This window comes from Macadamia integrifolia, unplaced genomic scaffold, assembly GCF_013358625.1.
Source record: "Macadamia integrifolia cultivar HAES 741 unplaced genomic scaffold, SCU_Mint_v3 scaffold930, whole genome shotgun sequence".
Taxonomy (NCBI): domain Eukaryota; kingdom Viridiplantae; phylum Streptophyta; class Magnoliopsida; order Proteales; family Proteaceae; genus Macadamia; species Macadamia integrifolia.
This window is the reverse complement of record NW_024870585.1, coordinates 291,967-313,398: the sequence shown is the minus strand read 5'-3', so window position 1 is coordinate 313,398 and position 21,432 is coordinate 291,967. Positions and strand designations below refer to the sequence as shown.

At 39.9% G+C, this 21,432-nt stretch overlaps 1 long non-coding RNA gene across 3 annotated transcripts; it reads left to right on the top strand.

Moving 5' to 3' along the window:
* Positions 1-1,258: 1,258 nt before the first annotated feature.
* LOC122070466 lies at positions 1,259-18,207 on the top strand. Of its 3 annotated transcripts, none has more exons than XR_006137792.1 (7): positions 1,259-4,455; positions 13,162-13,258; positions 13,389-13,478; positions 13,572-13,625; positions 15,942-16,007; positions 16,079-16,260; positions 17,683-18,207. It is a non-coding gene; the product is annotated as an uncharacterized LOC122070466 (long non-coding RNA). The 3 variants fall into 3 exon arrangements; XR_006137793.1 differs by lacking the exon at positions 1,259-4,455 and adding an exon at positions 4,768-5,687; XR_006137791.1 differs by lacking the exon at positions 1,259-4,455 and having other exon boundaries at positions 10,698-13,258.
* Positions 18,208-21,432: the final 3,225 nt, after the last annotated feature.

The following is a 21,432-nucleotide window of genomic DNA, read 5'->3' as shown; positions in this document are numbered from 1 at the left end:
GACTTAACTAAGGAGAGCAAGTCGGTAGAGGAGATAGAAGTAGTGAGAGAATTCTCAGATGTCTTCCCTGACTTATTACCTGGACTACCTCCGGATCGGGAGACTGAATTCATTATTGATTTGATTCCTGGGGCAGCACCTGTATCCAAAGCCCCATATAGGATGGCACTTTCATAACTGAAGGAGTTAAAGGAACAGTTACAAGATTTGTTAGAGAAAGGGTTCATCCGGCCTAGTGTGTCTCCATGGGGATCTCCGGTACTCTTTGTCAAGAAGAAGGATGGGAGTATGAGAATGGGCATACACTACCGAGAACTTAATAAGTTGACTGTCAAGAACTGGTATCCGTTGCCCAGGATTGATGATCTTTTTGATCAATTACAAGGTGCAACTACATTCTCTAAGATTGACCTCAGATCTGGGTACCATCAACTCAAGATCAGAGAATGTGATATCAAGAAGACAGCTTTTAAGACGTGTTATGGACACTACGAGTTCCTAGTTATGCCATTTGGTTTAACCAATGCACCTGCAGTGTTCATGGAACTGATGAACAGAGTTTTCCATGACATGTTAGACAACTTTGTTATTCTATTTGTTGACGACATCCTGATATACTCACGGAGTAAAGAGGAGCATGTTATTCACTTGGGATTAACACTACAAAGGTTGAGAGAGAAGCAATTGTATACAAAATTCAGCAAATGTGAATTTTGGCTTACTCAAGTACATTTCTTAGGGCATGTTGTCTCAGAGAAGGGCATTGAAGTTGACCCTGGAAAGGTGAAGGCTATAATGGATTGGGAAGCACCCAAAAATGTTGGTGAGATCAATAGCTTCCTGGGATTAGCAGAATACTACAGAAGGTTCATAGAGAATTTCTCACACATTTCTGCCCCTATGACCCGATTGACAAGGAAAGGAGTGAAATTTGACTGGTCCAAGGAATGTGAAGAAAGTTTCCAAGAATTGAAGCAGAAATTAGTAATAGCTCCAGTACTCACTATTCCAGAAGGTAACACCGGTATGGTGGTATATAGTGATGCATCTAAATTGGGCCTAGGCTGTGTGTTGATGCAAAATGGAAAAGTTGTAACATATGCATCTCGACAGCTGAAGCACTATGAAAAGAATTACCCCACTCATGATTTAGAGCTAGCAGCGGTAATCTTTGCCTTGAAGATCTGGAGACACTACTTATACGGGGAGAAGAGTGAGATCTACAGTGACCATAAAAGTCTAAAATACTTTTTCACCCAGAAAGAGTTGAATATGAGACAGAGGAGATGGTTGGAGCTGATGAAAGATTATGATTGCACCATCCATTACCATCCTGGAAAGGCCAATGTTGTGTCTGATGCATTGAGCAGGAAGTCTCAGACTCTGTCCCTAGCAACCTTGACTGTGAATGAACAGCTGAGTGAAGAAGCTAGAAGAATGGACTCGGAACTATTAATGAATGAGGAGATAGTGACCTTGGCTGCACTTATGATGCAACCATCATTCGTGGAGAAAATCCAAGCCGCCCAAGTATTAGATGAGAATCTTCAGAAGATAGTAAACGATATCAAAGAAGGAAGACAGAAGGATTTGAACTTCAGGTTGATTGAAAATGGAGTTCTCAAGTTCAAGGATAGGCTTTGTGTACCAAAGGATAAAGAAATGAGAGAACTGATATTGAGAGAAGCTCACAATTCACCCTACTCAATCCATCCAGGTAGTGCAAAAATGTACAAGGACTTAAAGAAGTTCTATTGGTGGAATGGCATGAAAGCCGATGTAGCCTTTCACGTAGCCAAGTGCTTGAATTGCCAACAAATCAAAGCTGAAAGACAAAGGCCACATGGATTGCTACAACCCCTACCCGTACCAGAATGGAAATGGGTAAACATCACCATGGACTTTGTTACAGGGCTGCCACGTACTCAGAAGGGAAATGACACAATCTGGGTAATTGTAGACCGACTGACCAAAGTAGCCCACTTCATTCCTATGAAGATTACCTATCCCATGGAGAAGTTGGCCCAACTATATGTTGATAATTTTGTTCGGATGCACGGGGTACTAGTTAGTATTGTCTCTGACCGTGACTCTAGATTCACCTCTAAGTTCTGGAAGTGTTTACAGAAGGCAATAGGGACATAGCTGAACTTCAGCACAACATTCCATCCATAGACAGATGGGCAGTCAGAGAGGACTATATAGACCCTAGAGGATATGTTGCGGGCTTGTGTATTGGATATGAGCTATAGTTGGGATGAGCACTTGTCACTCATAGAGTTCGCCTACAACAATAGCTACCAGGCTACCATAGGCATGGCACCCTATGAAGCCCAGTATGGTAAGAAATGCAGAACACCTTTATATTGGGATGAAGTTGTGGAAAGAAGAATCCTAGGTCCGGAACTAATCCAGGCCACTTGTGAGAAAGTGGATGTAATCATAGAGAGGATCAAGGCAGCTCAATCAAGACAGAAGAGCTATGCTGATGTCAGACGGATGCACCTAGAGTTTGAGGTGGGTGATAAGATTTTTTTTTAAAGTCTCGCTAATGAGAGGAGTGAAGAGGTTTGGCAAGAAGGGAAAGCTAAGTCCTTGATACATGGGACCTTATAAGATATTGGGTCGAGTCGGAACAATAGCTTACCGAGTCATTATGCCACCCGAATTAAAAGGAGCTCATAATGTATTTCATGTTTCCATGCTCAAGAAGTACGTTCCCGATCCAGCTCATATTTTGACACATGGTACCCTTAGAGCTTGACACTAATTGGAAGTATGTAAAGCAGCTAAAAGAAATCATTAATAGGAGAGACCACATTCTCCACAATCAGATTGTTTCTTATGTACTAGTTAAGTGGAGGAATCATTCTAAACAAGAAGCATCTTGGGAACGCAAAGATGAGATAAAGGAGAGATATCCTCAAATGTTCGGATTACCAGGTACATTAAATTTCAGGGACAAAATTTCTTGTAAGGTGGGGGATGTTATACCCATGCCCTAAATTTCCCATTTTTAATTACCAAATGAGGCACCGGAGGATATTCGTACCGAGGAATACTGGGTAGCAGCCGTGTTTTGCCGGGAAGGGAAGGATGACCCCACTTACACTTGCTACTCATGCCTTAAAAATTGGAAGGGGTTTCGGACGCAGAAGGAAAGGTTAGTTAAGCCCTCACACTTCACGGGAAGATCCCTAAACCTTAAAAGTGAAAATACAGGCCAAAACCGGGTTATTTGGCCGTGGGAATCAGACCATCGCACCGTGCACCTCAAACTACCTTCATTGGTTGGTACCACTTATTAGGTAATGGATTAATGTATTGGGTCATCCCAAGGTGGGCCCGTTAGTGCCAAATAATAAGTTAACCCAGTAATGGGTGAAAACTCATTTTTCTCCCAAACAAGCCTTAGTAATTAAGTGACTATAAATAGACTATTACCATTCATTCTCCACCTACCAAAGTAAAAACAAAGAGAAGGAGAAAGAGAAAGAAGAAGAAGGAGAAGGAGAGAAAGGAAGGAAGAGGAAGGGAGGAGCAAGGGTTTCTATCAACTAAGGTAAACTCCATTCACTCTAAGTCTTTAACTCCATGTGCTAGGCTCTCTCTCTCTCTCCCATTTCCTCTCTTTTGAGCTAAGAGAGATCACCCCAACTGAATCGCACCTTTCCACTGTCTAAACTTACAAATAGGAAAGGGGATTTGGTATGGGAAACTTACCTTAGCAAAATCATGGTTCATTTCCAGTTTATAAACCCTCCTTTAGGAAACCTCCATCCAAAGAACAATTTGGGTAACACAAAACCTAGAAATGGGGAAAATTACTAAAACACACTTTCCCACTTATTAAAACTACAAATTGGGAGAGGGGTTTAGTATAAGAGACTTATCCTAGCAAGATTAATGGATCAATTTGAGTCCATGAACCCTCCCTAGTGAAATCCCCAATTTGGGTAACAAAAACCCTAGAGAAGGTGGGTTTTACCCCAAACACTCTATACCTCACCATTGAAACCCAAAATTGGGTTGGGGAAAATGAAATTAAATATATGTATAGTGGTTTAGGGTGACCACATAAGCCATTAATGGTCACCACCAACACCCTCAACCGAAATTCCTTAATTTAGCTTAGTCGCGACTAGAACTTTGGGAATTGGGATGCATTGTGTAAACCTATCTTAATTAAACCATTAATTACACCTAATCTAAGGTAATTAAGATGGGTGAACATACCCCACATATGAATTAGCCCTATAGTCATAAAACCCTTAATTTGAGAACGATTTCAAAGAAAAGAAAAAATAGGAAATGAAGCTAGAACATATGCCTAAGGACTTATTCCTCTATGAGTGGTTTATTTCTTAAAATTCTAATGTATCCTAGGAGTAGAACCAAGAGGTGACGAGGCACGGCGCGAGGCCATCGATTGTCCATCATCACCTAGGACTCAAGGTGAGGGGATTTTGTATGCTTTTATAGAGTGCTTGCATCATATCGTATATATAGGAGAATCATGTCTATTTGCATATTATTATCTTATTCCTTGTGGAAAGTGTCGATGTGGCATGAGAACGTGGATTATGGTTATGCATGTGTGTGTGTGTGTGTGTGTGTGTTTGGGGTGCAAGGTAGCCAACGGTTGGTGCCGGCCGCACTACATGCTCAGGGTGTGTGTGTGAGTGTGAGTGTGTATATGTGACTGGGGTGCAGGGTGGCAAACAGTTGGTGTCGGTGGCACTGCATGCTCAGGGTGAGTGTGTGTGTGGGTGTGTGACTAGGGTGCAGGGTGGCCAACGGTTAGTGCCGGCAGCACTGCAGGCTCAGGGTGTGTGTGTGTGTGTGCGTGTGTATGTGACTGGAGTGCAGGGTGGCAAACGGTTGGTGCCGACGGCACTACATGCTCAAGGTGAGTGTGTGTACGTGTGTGTGTGACTGGGGTACAGGGTGGCCATCGGTTGGTGTCGACGGCACTGCAGGCTCAAGGTGAGTGTGTGTGTGAGTATGATTGAAATGTGTTATGGCATATTAGAATGCATTGGGCTAGGATAACCACCCTGGTGTTACAATCCTTGCCAGTAAGGGTTTACGTATTGGCTAATCCATTCGTCCGACGGTCCGTGGTTGGGACGATTTTCGGTGACTGAGGTGTGCAGATGCCAGCATTGTGACAGACCCTCACGCGATGTTTGATTCGGTGACAGGTATACCCTACATGCGATGTTGGATTCGATGTAGTGGTATTATGGGAGGGTTATTAATAGGGGCTTACTGGGAACTGAAGTAGCCATGTGGGGACCGGTATGCTTCTGACTCACAACTAGCTTGTATCCCTAGGGACTGATAATGTACATTTATGACTGGGGATAACACCTATGTTGCAGTAGCACTTATACCCCTTTTGGACTTAGAAATTGTTGTTGAGAATTGTTTGATAATAAATGGATCATGTTATTGCATTCATATTGATGTGGTTGGGCATCGATATTTATACTATTGCGTTTTCTTAGATTGTCATGTTTACTTGTGTGTTACCCCTCACTGGGCTTCGTGGAAGCTCACCCCAATGGTTGCCCCTTTTTAGATGTTGATTCAGGTGACATTTCAAACACTGTGATTGAGGATCCGGCTCTCTACGGAGGTGACCTCTAGGATGAGGAGCTGGTTGCACACAAAGATGGATGCGTGTGCGATGACTGTGCTTTTGGAGCACGCTGAAGATAGGAGTATCGTCTTTTCTTTTTTATTCTTTTTGTACGTAGTAGATGTAACCCTATAAGGGCATAACTATAATTATGTTCCAAATGTGAACATTCTTTTTGTATAAATATGGTAAATATCAATAGAAATCACCAGTTGATATATTTTGTTTATATTATAAGTACGTGATCTTAGAATCATTTCATAATCCTATGAACTTAAAGTACTGCATCGTGGATCCTTGATAGATTGTGGACACGTGTGTCCTTATCACTAGCCTTCAGATCAGTGGAGGCGGGGTGTGACAATGGTCCTTAATTCCAAGGGATTTCCTCTAGTCTTCACTAATTGGATTTATCACTGCGTTGCTACTCCCAGCTTCTCAATCTTGGTCAATGAGAGTCTGGCGGGGTACTTCACCTCCTTTGGGGGATTCGGCAGGGCTGCCCACTATTGCCTTACATCTTTTGCCTAGCCATGGAGGTTCTTTGTAGAAGTTTGCAAGTGGCCACTGATTAGAATCTCATCTCTGCCATCCCCAAATGTAAAGCTATCAAGCTTACTCACCTGATGTTTGCTGATGATTTGATGATCTTTTGCAGAGCTGACTTATCTTCTATGCAGAACATTATCACTTGTCTGAACCACTTTGCTTTTGTGTCTGGTCTCCGTATCAATCCAGGTAAGTCCCTTATCTGTTTTACTGGGATTTTAGACACTGTTAAAGCAACTATTCTTGATCAAACGGGCTTTTGCCTGGGTCAAGTGCCAGTAAAATATCTGGGCCTCCTTCTCATCCTGGCCAGGCTCTTTGCTCACCATTGCACCCCTATGCTTGATCTCATTCGGTAGCGCCTATAGCTTTAGAGAGGAAGGCTTTTATCTTTTGCGGGTCTCTTAGAGCTCATCAGAGCAATTCTCTAAGCTTCCTACATTTATTGGTTGGGTATCTTCGGTCTTTCGGAATCCATCACCTCCAAGCTTGAGTCCACCTTTGCTTCCTTCTTGTGGAAAGAAAGTGAGTATTCAAAATTCCTTCACCCTGTTAGTTGGGCTGCTGTTTGCCTCCCAAAAAAGGGACGAGGTCAGGTGAACTCTACTGGAATCATTAAGTTGGCTTGGAAGATTATATCCAAAAAAGACAGCATATGGGTCAAGTGGGTGTATTCAAGCCTCCTCAAGAACGACTCCTTTTGGACTATTAAATCCCGGGTTGATGCCTCTTGGGCTTAGCGTAAGATCATGGCCACGTGTGCCTAGCTCTCCTCAGCCATCTCTTCACAACTTGGTAATGGATTATCTACTTATCTTTGGCTTGATCCTTGGCGCCCCAAAGGGGTCCTCTACCATGCTGTTAGTGCCTGGAACATTTATTCTTCTGGTCTGCCCAAGCTCACCCTGGTTGCAGAAATTATGTCTTTAGGTGCTTGGGCTCCCCCAGCTATCTCCTTACACCAGCTTGCTGATATTTGGAATTCCCTGCCGATCATATCCAACTCCCAGAGGCAAAGACATGATTCTACTATATGGCTGCCCTCTTCATCCAAGGTATCCTCCTCCAAAGCCACTTGGGAGTTTGTCAGAGTCCCTGGTTTAGCCACCCCTTGGCACAAGCTTATATGGTTTCCATATCACATTCTCCGGCATAGCTTCACGGCATGGAGAGTCTTCACCAACTCTTTACCTGCGCATTGTTTCCTCATCCATAAAGGCATCTCTGTTGATCCGATGTGTATCCTATGTGGGAATGAGCTAGAATCTGTAGACCACCTTTTCTTCTCTTGGTCGGTCTCCAAGTCCATTTGGAAAATGATTCTAGCTAAATGTTGGCCGGTCAGAAGAAGAATCCTCCCTTTTCGTAGAGAATGGATTTGGATGGATAAGGATTTCTATGGCAAGACTATTTGTGACCTAGTGGGAAAGCTCTCCTTCAGCGCAACAATCAATCAGATCTGGATGGAAAGAAATAATAGGGGAAATGGACCTCCAACTCTCGCTCTATGGATAAGATTTGGTGTTCTATTTCCTTCGATGTCAAAGCTAAACTATCTCAGATGTCCTCCTCTTGTATTCCTTCTATTAGGAACTGTTATATTGTTCATTACTGGGAGCTGCCTACCTCCATTATCAGGAATACCCCCTCATGAGCTAGGCCTTCTCCTTTCCCAGTTCTAAGGGTTGTATGTTCCTTTTTCTTTCTTCTTGGTAATGAATTATTTATTCACCCAAAAAAAGAATTCAGATACGTCCAAGTCTTCAAAGCAGGAATTGATAGCCAAGAATTCCCCATTCTTGAAGTCTGTGATCTTTCTCTCCTCCTCTATTATGAATCTGATCAAGGAGCTACTGTTTAGGGTTGTTAGAAGTCATTGGAGAGCTACTCAGTCCTCCTCATGAAGTTGTCCAGATTGTCCAGTTGCTGTTTTTGCAGAATTTTGTCAACTTCTCTCCTAGGTCAGAAAATCAAGAAAGTTCATAACTATACAACCAGCCGTCAGAAGTTCTTCAAACTTGGGGGTTTTTTACCCTCCCTGAGCCCTACAATCGACCAAATTTGCATCTCAATTGGAGCCCTACAGACTTGGCCGCACCTCTCTATCTCCAACTCTATTTGTTTCCTGGTCCTATTTCTAGTTATTATCAAGTTAGTTGTTGTGTCCTATTTGTCTTGTTTGGGGTTATAAATTGTGAGGGTTAGTTTCTTGTAATCTACTCCTATATTATCATTTCCTTTGGTCTTAAACCCTTAAAATTTTCAACATATGGTCCTCCCATCTTGACTTCCATGCCATTGTTAGGGAAGTTTGGCTTAAGCCTATCTAAGCTTTCTCCACCCTTTTATTGCTTTAGCTAGAAAGCTTAGGAATGTGAAGGAAGCCCTAAAGGCAGGAATACTAACTCCTTCAGGAATATCTCTTCTCAATTTGTTGATTGCAGAAATAAGCTTGCTTCCATTTGGTTTCAGCTTCAGGCTGATCATTTGAACTCCTCCCTGGCTGATGAGGAAAAGATTGAAACGGCAAACCTTTCTTCTCTGCTTGCTCAATAGGAAAGTTTTTTTAGGCAGAAGGCTAGGATCAATTAGCGGGAGTTAGGAGATACTAATTCAGCTTATTTTCATTGTTCTCTAAAAGCTAAAAACAACTTCAATTCCATCCCAAGGCTTACCAACTCGGATGGAACCCAAATGTTTAAAATTGATGAGACAAAAGTTGTTGCAACTGACTACTTTAAGAGCTTGTTCAATCCAAGGCCTATGCTAGCATACCCCATTCTTGATGGGTTTATAAATAAATTCATTCATAATAATATCGCAAACTTGCTTCTGGTCATTCCCTCTACTGATGAAATTGAAGCTACTATTTTGTCTCACAAGGCAAGTAAAGCTCATGGTGTTGATGGTTTCAGTATAGGTTTTTTTTCTTCTTCTTAAGATATCACAAAGAGGATTTGATCAAAGCAATAAAAAGTTTATTCTTCAATCCTAGTCACATCAAAAGAATCAGTCATACCTTCCTTTGTTTCATCCCTAAGAAAGAAGGAGCAGATACAATGAATGAATTCAGGCCGATCTCTTTATGTAACCTCCTGTATTCTCATTGCTAGGGATCTTGCCAACAGAATTAAACTTGTGATTGATTCCCTTGTTAGTGAAAACTTGGTGGCTTTCATTCCTGGCAGAAGCATTGGAGACAACATCCTCCTCTGTTATGAGATCCTCAGAGGCTTTGACAAAAAATCCCACTCCTCAGCAACCCTCATGAAGATTGACATTCATAAGGCTTTCGATTTATTGAGATGGGATTTTATTTTCTCAATTCTTATCAAGATGGCAATCCCGCCAGCCTTTGCTAATTGGATTCATCATTATATTGCTTCCCCGCGCTTCTTGGTCTTGGTCAATGGAAGCCCAGCTGGGTATTTTTCCTCCTCAGTTTGAATTCGGCAAGGATGCCCCATTTCCTCTTACTTATTCTGTCTGGCTATGGGTTGTCTCTAGAAGTCTACAATCTGCCGTTGATCAGCACCTTATATCTCCCATTCCAAAGTGCAAAGCCATCAAGGTTACTCAATTTTCTTTTGTAGATGATTTGATGTTCTTCTCCAAAGCAAATGCTTCATCCTTGGAAACTGTTATGCAATGCTTGAATCATTTTGCTTCCATGTCGGGTCTCCACATCAACCCTGCCAAATCTTTTCTCTTTTTGGCTGGCATCTTTTGAAGATATCAATGCCTCTTTGCTTGAGAAGACTGGTTTTGCTCTTGGCCATCTTCCAGTTAAGTACCTTGGGCTGCCCCTTACTCCTGCAAGGCTATCTACCCATCACTGCACTCTCATGCTTGGCCTTATTGGAAAGCGCCTCTAACTTTAGAAAGGAAAGCTCATCTCCTTTGCAAGCCGATTAAAGCTTATTAGATCAGTCTTTCAAGCCTCCTACATTTACTAATCCGGTATTTATGGCCTGCCTAAGTCCACAATCTCCAAGCTTAAGTCCATATTTGCTTCGTTCCCTTGGAAAGGAAGTGACTACACTAGATTCCTCCGACTTCTTTCTTGGACAGTGGTTTGTACCTCGAAAGCTGAAAGGGGGCTTGGTTTTGAGATGCATTAAGGACGTCAACACAGCTGGTTTGATCAAGCTCAATTGGAATTTGGTCTAGAAAAAGAAGAGTATTTGGGTTGATTGGGCTTATTCAACCATTCTCCGATCGAACTCCTTCTGGACTATTCGGATCCCTGCTGATACCTTCTGGGTGTGGCGCAAGATCATAGCTATTAGGCCATCCCTATCTGAGGTTATCTTCTCTCAAATTGCTGATGGGGCCTCTACTTATCTTTGGCTTGATCCTTGGCATCCCAAGGGAGTTCTCTCCCTTATCCTAAGTGCCAGGGCCATTTATAGTTCTGGATTGCCTAAGCATACACTTGTTGCTGATATATTATCTTCAGGCATTTGGATCTTTGTCAGTTTGGAACTCTTTGTCAGTCATCACTGGAACTTGTCATCATAGGCAAGATTCCATCTGATGGTCCTCTTCCCTATCAAATGTCTTCAGCACTAGGGCGACTTGAGACCTTGTCCCTTGGCACAAACTCATTTGGTTTAAGCATCACATCCCCTGCCAGAGCTTTACAACCTGGTGTGTGTTCACCAAATGCCTTCCCACGCAAGTTTTTCTCATTCAGAGAAGAATTCCTGCCTCTCCTATGTGTTATCTCTGTGGAGCCAAGCCTGAAGACATTTTTCATCCCTTTTTTCCTGCCCCAATTTCACTTCTATCTGGAAGAGGTGCTCGCCAAATGCTGGCCTTCTAGTAGGAGCATTCTCCCCTTCAAGAGGGAGTGAATCTGGATGGACATGACATTTTAGGGAAGACTATTTGTGATGTTGTGGGCAAGCTTGCTTTAAGTGCTGCCATAAATCAAATCTCGATGGAGAGAAATCATAGAAAATGGGCCTCCAATTCTCGGCCTCTTGGAAAGATTTGGGGCTCCATCTTCTTTGATGTTAAAGCCAAGGTTGCAAATGTTTTTTCTCTTGTATCCCCTCCCCAAGAAATTGTCACATTGTAGCTTCCTAGCTCTGTTCTCAGGAACCCAACCTCTCTTTGAGGGTTGGTTCTTGTTTTGGCTTTTACTCCTCTCTCCCCCCCCCCCTCTAGGGGTTGTATGTATTTTCTTTCTTTGGTAATGAATTATTTATCCACCCAAAAAAAATTTCATGGTCTAACTCAACCATATGGCCCAACTTGAATTAGACTTTCCCCATGCATTTTAAACCATTGAACTGTTAGGCTCATTCTTATTCTTATTTTGACTTTTAACCAAGTTTGACATTGATTTGTTCCACATGTAAGAGTCCGTTTGTTCTGAAATTTTACACATGCATAGGAATTTGTGGACCCTACCAGAGGCCAAAAATTTAATATGCTATGCCACATGGCAGTTATAGTGTTCCTGTGTTGCCTACCCTAGCAAAATGGACTTTTTCCTTACCCTTCCATAACGAAATCGGTAAAACCAAAAAACGAGAAAACTTAGGATGTCAATATTGCTACAATAAAGAAAAAAGGTGGTAGCGAGTAATCAATGTGAAATAAGAGGGATATATGGGGAGAGAAAATAGGTAAGAACAGTCCTGAAAAGAAGGATCTGAAACTTATGTCCATAGAGGGGAAAAGAGGAAGATAATCGGCAAGAAATTGGAGAAAATTTAGGGAGAAGTGAAAGTACCAAGGGAGAGAAAGATACAAGCTTAGCTAGACAAGGCCCACACCACCAGCATACAATATTAAAACAAACCCATTCATCTCAACTCAAATAGTGTACAGGGGCACAAATATAATTATAGACAATAGGAAAAGTTAACTCTGAATAGGATTCTTAAACAGGAAAAATAACTTATACATTCTAACAATAGGACTCTGGAAAACCAACTTTCACTAAATAAACTCTCTTACTTGTAGCCTGACCTTGCCCAAAATAGAAACTTCCGTAACATCTAATTAACCAAATGCCATTTGGAAAGGGTGTTAGCTAAATGTTGGCCAAGAAGTCGAAGGATCCTTCCCTTCCTAGGGAAATAGATTTGGGTGGATATATCCTTTGCTAGTTCAATCTGCGATATGGTAGGCAAACTTGCTTTTGCTACCGCCATCAATCATATTTGAATGGAGCGGAGTCTCAGAAAATGCTCCTCTTTCTCCAGATCCTTCCAGAAGATTTGGCACTCGATCTCCTTTGAAATCAAAAGCAAGCTTTCTTCTATCTCCTCTCGTTGTATCGATTCCCCAAGGAACAAGCATATTGTTGTTTCCTGGGGTCTCTCTCCCTCTGTTCTGCAGGCCTGCTCTTCTGCTCCCTAAAGGAAGTGTCTTTTGCCTTGTTGGCTCTGTTATATTTTGTTTTTCTTTCCCCTCCTTAGGGTCCCCCCCCCCTATTCTGTATTCACCCAAATGTGGAGCAAATCCTAGTCATCCATTTGGAATCTTAAGAGGCTCCCACATTATGAAGTCATCATGCATTGGTATCAAAATTGGTCTCATCGAACCAAATCCAGGCAAAACCTTAGAGAACATCTGTAAACTATTTAGGATCGAGTTTTCTTATTTCGGTAGAATTAAAAGTAGCCTTAAGTACTCTTAATTTTTGGGCCATTTGATCAATGCCCATCTACTTCTCTTCGTCTGTGGGTTTAGTTACTTTCTTCCTCTGATCATTGAAATTATACAATAACTTGGATTCTTACTATGACCTATTCTAGACATAATAGATGTTATGGGGACAGAAAACACCTCCTTACCCTTGATAAAAAAATTCTGACATTTTTTTTGAAGGGGGGGGGGTTATTCCTGCATGAGGATTAAGGAAGTTTTAGTCTTTTTTTCCTCTCTATGCTCACGTCGCTTTGCTGGTTATATTCAAAATGGTGTTGTTACATTAGATGATTGTTTTCCAGGTCGGCAATCCTGCTTGATGTGATTGCAGTCAGTGCACTTATAATATATATAACCCGTGTGGCACTGGGTTACAAACAGACATGGGATCGATATCAAGTTAGTTACCACCTTTTGCTTTCTCTTTTTAGTAGGGACTTCCATTAATATGTCCCTATGCTCATATTCCAGATATGTTTGTTTTTGTGGTATGCATATAACTTCTTACATGGAGAATTCATTCTTACAGCTTCTGGTCAACAGAACACTCTATGAGAAAACTTTAGCTAGTGGCTTTGGTTCAGTTCATTTCCTTTTGGATGCTTCTGAACAGCAGCAAGTGAGCATACTGGTTCATTTTCCTTTTGACCAGAAAGCTTTGCAATCTGAATCTTTTGTTTGTCTTCCCTTATTCTTGTAACATTTTATGCAGTACAAGGAAGCCATTTTAGCATATGCACTCCTGCTCCGATCTGAAAGTGATAAGGTGTTTTTTTCTTCCCATTGTCCCCCCCCCCTCCTATTGCTCGTTTTCTTCTTGTTCTCTGGATACACCAGAAATGCATGTCTTTCATAGAATACTTTTTGTTGGTTCTACGATGCAAATATACCTTCCTTTTACAGGTTAACTACCTTTATTCACACTGCTTGGGTGAGATCACCGATTTTCTTCTCATTTAGGCTCCTTTTTTTGACATAAAATCACCAGGAAAAATAAAGTAGCATATATATATATATATATACATTTTTTTTACGGATAAAATAGTTGGCCTTGCTGTAGAACTTTATGCCTTTATGTGTCATTCCAATGAAATAATCTGTATGATGAAAATTTTTATCTTCTTTACTACCACCCATTCTTAACAAAAAACTTTAAATGATCTTTAAAGCATGCGATAGCATTATTTGTTTGCAAGCGAGTCTTAGTGTGAAGTTGTTAGTCCCTATGATCATGGGTGAAATTTACACAGTTTTCATCTAGGACCATCAAGAGAAGCAATCAGATGGTATCCTTGTTCAAAAGATAAATGTTGACATTGCAAAGAAAAAAATACCAAAAAGTGGATTAGTGTGAAGCAATTTAGTCAAATCAATAAAGACAGGGAGTAGAACTTTTGGATCCAAATTTCAATGAATTCGTGGTTTGTGGCCCTTTTTTTTTTCTCTTTTTTTTGGGGGGGTGGGGGGGGGGGTGTTGGTGATTCAGTTGCACTAGCAAAGCTGGGCAAACAAGAACCAGTTCTAAATTTGGCCATTGGCTCCTGTGAGGATACATTTTGAATTTTAGTAAAGTTTGGGGGTTTAATATTATAATTTAAATTAAGTTGAAGTGGGATTTTAGAGGCAGATTACATACTAGTCAGTTAAGATTCTGTTGTTGATATCTATTGATTTCTGGTTCCATACCCAGGTTAATCTTCCATTTCATATGTTGCTAAGTATCTTTGTTTCAGTAAATATTCAGTAGCAGACGTATCACACCAATTAGAGTTCTGTTAGATTTAATTACCAGGATTGAGTGATTCTTATCACAGAGTTACAGCTTAATTTGATTGTATTCTAGGAAATTACTATTCTGGTTCCCCTTCCCTGTTCATCATACAACAGTACTTTTAACTTCTGAAGTAATTAAATTATTTACCCAAAAGTACTGTGCTTACAGATTGTTTGGATCTGCTAGAAAACTAACTTTTCCTCAAAAACGCATTCATTTCTGGTTCCTGTAAAAAATCTTCAATCTGATCTTGGTTTACCCAAAATCCTTTGTGCTATTCTAGATTCTATCCTAGACTCTGAACTGCACATAGAGGGGGCTGTGGAACTTTATATTGAACAGCCTGTATTGTGTTCAGCTGTCATAGTATCTCAACTTTGGTTGGATTGTTTTTCCTGGGATTGTTTATTTAATTATTTAGTATACTTTTGTTTTAATTTTAAATTTCCTAAATTCAGGGTAAGCAAGTTTTTTCTCATCCTTTGGAGTCATACAACAGATTAACATCTATTCATTTTTTTAGTTACAGCATGAAGTGTTTCTTTCTGTTTTTGCATCTGTAAAAGTGTAATAAAGGTGAGATTAAAAATGCATGGATCAACAAGGAGGGGTTTGTGAATCCAGTACATAAGATTGCAGCATCTGCTTGTAGAGCAGGCGCCAGGAGTGTGGTCTAGGGATCAACTCCTAACACATGCATTCCCCCCCCCCTTTTCCTATCATCCCCCCCCCCTCTGGTGTGTGTGAGTGAAGTCCCCTTGGGCAATTCCTTAGGATGTAAACAAAAAAAGAAAAAGAAAAAACATTGAGGGGTTTCTCCAAATGACTACAAAAAATACAAATATCTAATGAACAAGAGATGTGCCTTTTAATCATCTATCCGGAGGTAGGTGGAGTTCATTTTTTCCTTCCTGAAGCCTTAAGTCGTAAGATTTTCGGTGGGAAAAAAAAAATATGTTGGCTATTACAACAACAAAAAATTATTTCTCATATTAATTGAAATTTCCAATTTGGTTTGAACAGTTTTCCTGAGTTTTGTCTACATCCAAAGAACCTCCAGATACAGGTTTTATGTTACAAATTTGCACTGCTTGTGGATATGATTTAGCAACCTTGTCTTGGAATATTAGTTATGCTACTGGAATTCAGTGAAAGAGAGTGTCTCTTTCCTTCAATAAAAGTGATTAATCAAATACATAGGAATAACTATAAAGTTTGGGTGAACAACTAATTTTCACCTGCTGCTCACTGGTTATTTAGCCCGGTAAAATACTGTATAGACATTGCTAACCATTGTTGGAAATGCAGGTAAATTGTCGTATGACTGTTGGGGATACATGTGAGAGATTCATATATGAAAAGTTCAAGGAAAAGGTACAAAAAGAATATTCTGCTAATGAAATCAACTAGATGAACTAGATAACATCAGGCTGAACTCTGTGCAGATTGAAATGCCAGTTGACAACGCCATGGATACACTTCTGAGGTTGGGTCTTGTAACAGAGGAACCTTTTGATGGCTACTTAAAGCTGCAGGCTGTTCCATGTGCCAAGGCATGTAGGGCCCTTGCTCAACGTTGGAACAGCTTGATTGGACTAGGATAAGTACGGTTTGCTAGCTTATACAGGTACGTTAATCTAATTTAACCCTTGATGATTTTTTTTTTTTTTTTTGTGCGCATCATCATCAACAATAACAATAATGCCTCATCCCAACTACATGGGTCGGGTACATGGATCCTTGCCTTCTAATCAGCTCTGTTGGAAGTGATACATGGTAAAAGGTCTCAACTATGCATGTTTTTACTCTCCATCTCTCTTAGGGCTATTTTAAGCCTGCCCCTAGCTGTTTTAGATCTTTCAATCTGAATCAAATCACTCCTCTAAACTGGAGCATCCGAAGCCTTTGTCGAACATGGCCACGTCACTTCAAATGATTTTTTCGTGACTTATCATGTACCAAGGATACACCCAACTCAGCTTTAAGATGGTTATTCCTTACTTTATCCTTTTGCTACACATCCATCTTCGTCTCTCTACACTTAGTTTTTAATCTATATGATGCTACTTAACTGTACAACATTCCTCACTATACATCATAGCCGGTAGTATGAAAGTCTTACAAAATTTTCCTTTAAGCTTTAAAGGTTTATATCACTCACACAACACTCTAGACGCATCTCTCCACTTCAATCAACTTATTTTAATTCTCTAAGTAACATCATCCTTCATTTCTATTTGTGCATCAACTTCGAAAATTCATGTCATGTTAGGTTGTTTAATTGCCTCTGGTTTTCCATTGCCTGATTTTAGTTTTTTTGATTTCATCAGTTTCTACATGGAGGGACACTAGGATCTACCAATGAAATAAAACTTACATTGTGAGGCATGGTTTTAGCTATGAGTAGGACGATTTCTCTGTGGCCTATGTCAATATAAGATAGGACAAAGGGGTTTTTCAATTTTATTTTATTTATTTTTTTATTTTTTTATTTTTTTGGTGGGGGTGTGTGGGGAGGTGTTGTTCGTGGGGGTAATGCTACAAAATCACGAACATCTTAGAAAATGTTGCACACTCTCACGTGCGTGCGCGCACACACAGAGCATGCATTTGTTTCTGGTTATATATGCATGTTTTCTGCGTGATATGTGAGACTATAAAAGAAAACAAGAAAATTTGGTTTGGAACGCAGATGTGTCGATTCTCCTGTGTATATTCATGCACCTTCATGGTGGTCTCAATTTTTGACATGTGAGCAGTCTCTTGGCTTCTACCCGATCACCAAATCTTGTCCCCACCAGACAAGTCATATGGGAAAATTAGATGAGAGACCGAACCTAGCTTTGGTGGGTGGGTTGCACATCCAACCTTATACAACTCCCCCAATCCTCCTTCCCCAAAAAACAAAAAAGTGATGCTGGATTCCTTCCATTCCCCTTATTTTCAGTCACATAATAAGAGAATTACTAATCAGTTGCCAAGCCCAAAACCTTGCCCATGAAAATAAGAAATTACCCGTCACTAATTTATTTGTTCATGAGGATTGCAGCGTACAAGCAACGATGTTTCTGAACCTACAAGATCGACAGTGATGGTCATCGCGAAATCTCTTGCATCCTTTGGAAATTGGAAGTAGGGAAAACTCAAAAGTAGTGTCAGGAGTCAGGACCTCAATATGGGTATCGATTGGCCTGGGGTCCATCGTGGAGGATTTTCAAGGCAATTATGTCGTGTTGTGAGTCAGGTCTTTGCTTTGGCTGTCTGGGAAATGGGATGAAGAATGGGCCAAGATTAGCGTGTAACATGGGCTTTTGTTCGATATTTGTGAATCTGATTCACTGCTTCTAATCTTTTTTTTTTTTCTTTTTTCATTTTTCTTTTGGTAGCACAATGCTTCTAATCCGATCTTTATATGTTGCAATACAAGTGGCTGAAAGAAATTTAATTTGTGCTTGAGGATATCTGGTACTTGGACATTGCCTCGAATCCCTCTATTGTTGTTTCAAACATATCCAAGGAACATCATAAGCTGGCCTGGGAGCTGCTGCGTTTTACATTTCTTCTGTTTGGATTTTCACTCCACGGTGTTCTTGTTGCTGTTCTCTGCTCCGATCTTAAAGGTTGCTCCGCGCCTTATATTGTACTATTTAATAATAATAATAATAATAAAACAATTTCATTTATGCAGGAAAAAAAATCATTTCATTTTTAAAATCGTTGTCCAATATTCCAAAGACGAGTGTACTTTTTACATCACCTCTTCTTTTTTTTTTCCTTTTTCCACCGAAATTGCGTACCGACCCAAAGGGGTGACAAGAGAGGATAGGGATGTATATAGCACGAGTGAGATTTTTGATATTTTAAATTGTTTTCATTTATTAAAAGGTTTGTTAGAATGTTGTATTTTCTATATAGACACCTAAGTGACTAATATGATTGCCTATTGGAGGCATTTAAATGGTCAATAGATATGTCTTGTAAATATATGGCGTTTGGGTATGTATCTTAGAGATAATCAGTTGTGGTGTCTCTTCTCCTATATATGGAGAGATTTTTTTTTCGGTCAAAGATGCAATATTATTGAAAGGCAGCCTGGAAGAAACTCCTGGCTGAAACTAGGGAGGGATTTACAATAAAAGGTGGAGAGCCTGAGCTTGAGAGCTCCAGAGGCTAGAAAATCTGCTGAAGAATTCAGATTTCTTCTAACAAAGCGGAACTGAACATAAATGAAAAAACCTATAGATGGAAAGCACTTGCGAGACGAGCTAAAGCAGCCCAATCAAGACCAGACTATAGTTTGTTGGTGCTGCAATGGCTGGTAGGCAATTAGAGTAAAAAACTTCTTGTAAGCCAATGCCGCGAGCTAATAGCAGGCCAATTTTGGATGGCTTCCAATTCAGTTGCAGATGCAGAGAAAGACAATGCCCATTTACATTTGGCTGCAAGAAACGTCCCATCTGGGTCCCAGATTATGGATCCTCTTTCACACTTATGGGAGGCTGGATTCCAAGCTCAATCAGAGCAAATCAAGAACTGATTTGGGAGGGACTCTTGTACACTTGCTAGAGCTTGTGGGTTGATGGGACCAGGTTAAGTACATTTGTTTGGACTAAAGAAAACACAAGATTTATTAAAATTAACCTCTTAGCCCGAAGCGCTGCAATAGGCATTAAGGATATCTAAAATAGCGCAACCGCCGTCCTGAGTAGCGGAAAAACGAGGCAATCACCTGTCAAAAAATGGGTGGAAAATTGTAGGGCATGGCGACTAGGCTTCTAAACCGGGAGAGAATAAAGGGATTGGGCTCTAGAGAAATGTTGGGAGACAAGCTATTGGCTCATGATGAAGAGCTTCAAACCCATCTACTGTTCATAACTTAACATTCCAGTTCAAAAGCTTTGGCTTGGAAAGTAGGTTTAAAGTTGTATAAGAATGTCATTTCATACCAGTAATAGAATCTAGTTGAAAAATTATTGTTTTAATCTAGTAGCTAGGAAATTGTCCCGTTTTGTAATTGTATCACTTCTGATGCACTATCAGCGCTTTTTTGTTATTGAAATTTGAGAAACAATACGAGTGACTGGTGAAGGATCCTCTATCACATGGACTTCCATTATTATAGTAATTTTTGTAATTGTATCACTTTGGACAATAGTAAACTTTGTAATTGTATCACTTGGAATCGATTCCCGATGCACTTTCAACACTTGTTTGGTTTTGAAACTGAGAGACAAGATGGGGAATTATCCTCTATCACCTGGACCTACCAAAGCTATAAGTATCAGTTTTAGTGTCTATAGGTAAGGTCCATACTGATATGGATTGGATAGGTATTGAATGGAATTTCAAAAATAGATCTTCTCTCCGAAGTTATATATGCCAACATAGCTCAAATGTGTGAACGATTAAGTTGTTCAATTGTTTAAGCGCATGTCTGTCGTGACAGGTCTGGGCCTTGGTCTGGAGTTTGAGTCTTTCCCTTTGCATTCCCAATGCCAATTGCTATAAGGATGTTAAACCGCTTGATGCGATTTCGGTTTAAAATTCATATCCTTAAGTTGCTATAGCATTGCGTTATATGGTTTAAGTCGTCTCAATACACCGTAGGAATTGAATCTAGAATTAAAGTAGTTTTGGCTTATTGAGATATTTAAAAAATAGGAAAAAATACATGATTACCCATTTTTGGGTTTTTCTTTACAAAATTATCTATCAAAAGTTTCAGTTAACAAAAAACCCAAAAATTAGGTTTCCCTTTACAAAATTACCGACTTAAAGTTTAAGTTAACAAAAATACTCAAAATTGAGTTTGGGTTTACGAAACTACCCACTCAAAGTTTTAATTATAAAAAAATACCTAATCATATGTGAAAGATGAAGAATCATTATTTTGGGTAGTTTTCTAAATACAAACTTTGTTTTGGGTATTTTCGTTAACCGAAACTTTGGGTGGGTTGTTTTGTAAATCCAAACATAATTTTGGGTATTTTTGTTAATTGAAACTTTTGATGGATAATTTTGTAAAAGAAAATCCAAAAATAAATAATCATGTAATTTTCCCAAAAAAATAATTACTCTAGGATAATTAGGGTAATGTAATTTAGAGGTTGACAGAAAGGGGAGAAAAAAAAATCCCTAAAAGTTTTCTGTGCGTGGAGGGTTTATTACATGTATTTCTTATTCTTGTTGGTCAAAAACATGTATTAAGATATGTTTTAAAGCAAGGAGCAGCAACTACGAGAAGTGGTAATCTCAATTTGCCCATTTGATTTGGAGAGTTGACTAATGAGCATGAGAGAGAGAGAGAGAGAGAGAGAGAGAGAATACAAAAATACAAGCAAGTCAGCATTCAGATTCTCTCCTCATTTAATAAAGGAAAATTTACCGTGGCACCTCCCTGTATAATACCAAATTATACTTAGATTTTCTGCTGTCAGTCGTTGTTGCAGAATATATCTTATGTGCTGATGTCAGTTACTGTATATTTTTTTAAATACCAAAATGCCCTAGCAAAAGGTGAAGTACCTAACATGCCCTCTAATAAGTCCCCAATCCTAAAACGAAAAAGACCCATCCCAAAATTGATACCATGTTCTTCATCTTGAAATCCTTTATGTTTTTAGAGCAATGACGATCTCTCTCCTTGAAGAGCAATGGCAGAGACGTCGAGTGGCAAAGGCTTCTTCCCCAAATCAAAATAAATATGTGCTTCTTGCCAAATCAAAGTAACATCAGCAGGAAAAAAAAATGCAACAAAATAAGCTTTAACACCATTTCCCGGATCTGTTCTCGTTTCTCT